The 4,384-nt window shown below is 38.4% G+C and overlaps 1 pseudogene; it reads right to left on the bottom strand.

The window, feature by feature from the left end:
- Nucleotides 1–1,794: 1,794 nt before the first annotated feature.
- LOC134375430 (septin-11-like) lies at nucleotides 1,795–3,067 on the bottom strand (annotated as a pseudogene).
- Nucleotides 3,068–4,384: the final 1,317 nt, after the last annotated feature.

Here is a 4,384-nt window from a genome sequence, read left to right as displayed (position 1 = left end):
TAGTAGCTATTAACCTGTAAAGACCACCACTGCTACTGCTTCTAGTATGCAGTTTCTCTCCCAGCTTAGTTTGAGTTTGGGCTTTAATGAAATTGATTTCCTTACTTTGCCTAATTAAGTCTAAATCAGTTAATCAATTCTTTCCCTTAAGTATGGTTGAGGATGAAGAGAAGGAAAAAAAAAATCTTTGTCGAAATCAACTAAACACATTAAAACAAACAAACAAACAAAAAAGTAGGAGTCAGGGCTGGCAGGGAGGGGAGGGAGGGGCAGCATATTCTGTCCTATTTCTCTAATGTGTAACTAGTGCAGGTCGGAAGGAAAATGCAGAGGTGAGGGACTGGGTTCATGAGAAATGTTATCCTTTCAAGTAAGAAATAGGAGACTACAGGATTAGCCAGAAAGCTGGGAGAATGGGGGGAGGGGGGCTGGGGGGAGAGGAATCAGCAGATGAAAGGATAAGCATGAGAAAGGAATAGTACCAAAGAGAGATTAAATATGACCCTTTCCATACAAATCAGGCATGTGGTAGTGTGTCCTGTCACATGGATTGGTCCTAACTCTTGATGAGACAATGGGCCGTAGACATGAAGAGCAGGTGGAGCTGGTCGTGGGGGGAAGGTGAGGAAGATTCCTCAGGACAACTGGATTTGAAGCACCAGCTGTTCTATTTCTTCTTCCCTTTATGGCCAAGTATTGAAAAGAGACTAAGCAAGGGAGCTACATGTGAAGTTGAATTTCTACTGTCTTGACTTATGGTTTGTGCTGTGCTCCTTGTCATTTCTACCTTAAATTGACAAGGTCCCTTCAAATTTGTTCTGCAGCTGATACAGAGTTTATAACAAATTTGGTATTGGAAGTATTCGTAGAAATTTTCTTCTCACGATTAGTGAAAAATTGTATTAGAAGTACTGATACCCTGAAATGAGTCATTAGGTCCTCCCCTTCCGGCCACTGAGAGCAAATGTAGTTGTGTTCAGGAAAGATCCTTTACTGCAAGTGGTAAGTAGGTTATGGAAAGCCCATCATCCTCGGTAGAAGATTCTGCTGAGCAAGGTTGTATGATACAACCTCCGAGATTACTATCTGTGTGAGGATCAAAGATGCATGGTAAGTGTGAACATAATCATAGTTTTCTTATGCCATTTCACTTCAACTTGGCCAGGATTTAAGAGGTAGGTGTTCAGCTACAGTTTCAAACTATAAGAGGAGACATCTGAACAGACCCACAAGCTCAGGCCAAATACTGTTATCGATTAAAATGGAAAATGTATGCAAGTGCAAAAGTCATACATACTTACTCACCATCCTGCCTACACATACATCTGCCTTGGTTTGGGGCAGGTGTGGAGAAGGGACAGAGAGTTCAGGGATTGTGCCATCATGGAGATGAATAATCAATAAAATTCAAGTTGTTATGTCTATTCAGGTTTTTAGGTCAGCTGCTGAGGTGGTGAGAAATTTTCATGTCAGATGTACAGATAGTATTTTACCCCACTTTCCTCATTCCAAAGTGACATGCAAGTACCAGGCATGCTTCCTGCTGCCATTCTGAACAGGCATAAAAGGCAAATCATTTACTTTCCAGAAATAAAGGCCAGCTGCACAGAGCTTTTGCTGTTATTTCCTTGTTCTATCGTTTTCCACCATCCAACGACATTCGGCAAAATGAGATAATTGCTACTGGTATTTGGGGAAGGGCAAAAAACAGTAAAATAAAAGGACACAGATGGCAGAGATACAATATTACTGCAAAAGCAGGTGAACGTGGGAACATCCTTGGCTTGCCAGGCTTTATGTGAAGCTTGCATTTATCTTTTCCTTGTCTTTCTTGGTTTGCTGGGCCCCAGATTGTTGGGCCTGGGACTGTAGTAACTGAGCTGCAGCTTTCTTCTTCTAGAAATTGTTCACCTCCTCCTCAGGCTCCTCCATCTTGTCTTCCACTTTATTCTTCTCATCTTTGTGTCTGTTTTAGGAGGTCAAACTTCTTGTAAAGCTCTTTCTCAACTTCTTTAAGTTCAGCCTCTTTTTCCTTCACTCTCATAACAAACATCTATCTCTTTTCTTCTTCTTCTGAAGTTCTCCAGTAATTATTATTATTATTATTATTATTTTTGCTTCATATGTCTCCTGAAGAATGAAGGGCTTGCTATCAGGGTCAATGTCCTTGAAACTTTCTCCTTGAGCTTACAGCACCAATACAACTCATAATGGTGGGTGTGAGTGTGTTCTTGTGGATCAGCATCTCCCGAAGTTTCACAAAATCACAATGGTTTTCATTCTCATCCTGCACCACACCCCAGGGCTACTGCCTGGCCTTGACCATCTTGCTGCTGATCTTCACCTCTTCAGTGCTGCCAACCACCACAAATGGGAGATAGACACTCTTTGTTGCATTAATCTCTGCTGCTGTTTCTTCATCTGTAGGGAACTGATATACCCGGACCCCATTGCTGACTGGGTCACTCATGATCTCACTCTCAAACTTGTGTAATTTGTTCTTGGCACTGGTATCAGCTTTTGCAATTATTGTAATAATGATCACCTTACTGTCCAGGTTCATCATGGTGACTAGGTCCAGAGGCTTCACTGAATGTCCAGTAGTGGCAACAAAGTAGAGGCAAGCATAGATCCTTGTGTCATGGTAGTTGAAGAGAGAATGCTCAATCTTCAATTCCTCTTGCAGGTAGGCCTCAAATTGGGCATCAATATATTCCACTATTGGCTTATTTATCTAGTTCCCAAATCCCTCGGTATCAACGATGGTTAACTTCAGCCATCCATTGCTTTCCCAAAGCTCATAACTTCTGGCTTTTAACTCATTGTGAGTAGTTATGAGCTCATTGTGATTAGTTGGGTCACTTTCAAATTTGGTGTTAAATAAAGTGTCCATTAACATGGATTTCCCAATGCCTGTTTCACCAACACACAGGATGCTGAAACAGAATCCTTCAGAAGTTGACTTGTTGATCAGCTGGGTAGGGAGATTGTCAAGTCCATCATGGCCAGAAAGGGACAAGTTTTGAGGCTCTCCATTAGACAGTCTCTCCATGGTCATGGCCATCATGGCTGAGGCTCCGGCTCCAGCTGCACCTGGGTGATCTCTGCTGACACCGGCTGCTGCTAGTGCTCAGGCTCCAGTTCACCTCCTCCACACCTCCCTTGCCCCTGCACTTCACTTGCTCCTGGCTCCTGCTTGTAGCCAGCAGCATCTGCTGTAAAAATTATTTAAATCTCTCTAAAAGATTATTGGCTCTTTAAACAAAATTATAACAGTGTAGTATGAGGTTTATAACATGTAAAAATAAAATGTATGACAACAATAGCACAAAGGATGAAAGGGGAGAAATGGAAGTTTATTATCACAGTTTTCTCATATGATATGTGAAGTGGTATACAATGACTTGAACATAGATTGTGATAAGTTAGAGGTATATAATATAAATACTTAAACAACCACTAAAATTTTTTTTAAGTTATAGCTAATTACAAATGAGATAAAAATGAAATCATAAAAAATAATCCAAAAATGTCACAAATAGGAAACACATACAAGATCTTAAATCTCACCACACCACTAATCACATTAAATGGAAATGGTCAAACACTTCAGTTAAAAGAAAGAGATTGCCAGCTTTGATTTTTAAAAAGACCTACTATATACTGCCTATAATAAATGCACTTTAAATGTAAACACAAAAATAGATTAAAAAGTGAAAGAATGAAAAGAGATATATTGTGTTAACACTAACCAAAATAAAGATGGATTGGCTATATTAATATCAGACAAAGTAGATTTTAAAGCAAAGAGTATCATGAAACAAAGGTCATTTCATAATGATAAACAGTTAATTAATCAGGAGAACATAACAATTCTTTCTGCTTATATACTAAATAACAGAGCTTCAAAATACATAAAGTAAAAACTGACAGAACACCAAGAGGAAGTAGAAACATCATAATTTTAGTCAGAGATATCTATCCCCTATCTCAAAAATTGGTACCAAGTGTAATAGAAATTCAGGATATAGAAGACTTGAACAACACAATCAACCAACTTCACCTAATTGACATTTCTAGAATACTCCATTCAAGAATAAAAGAATATATATTCTTTTCAAGTGCACACAGAATATTTACCCATATAGACCATATTCTGGGCCACAAGATAAGTCTCAATAATATTTACAAGGATTCAAATAATACCAGGTTTATTCTTAGACCACAGTAGAACTAAATTAGAAATCAATAATTTAAAAAAAAATCTAGAAAATCCCCAAATATTTGGAAAATAAACTATGTATTTTCAAATAATTGATCAAAAAAGAAATCAAAAGGTAAATTAGACATTATTTTATACTAAATAAAAATAAGAACACATGAG

The sequence above is a fragment of the Cynocephalus volans genome, chromosome 4 (genome assembly GCF_027409185.1).
Source record: "Cynocephalus volans isolate mCynVol1 chromosome 4, mCynVol1.pri, whole genome shotgun sequence".
Taxonomy (NCBI): Eukaryota; Metazoa; Chordata; class Mammalia; order Dermoptera; family Cynocephalidae; genus Cynocephalus; species Cynocephalus volans.
This window is presented reverse-complemented; position numbering and strand designations above follow the sequence as displayed.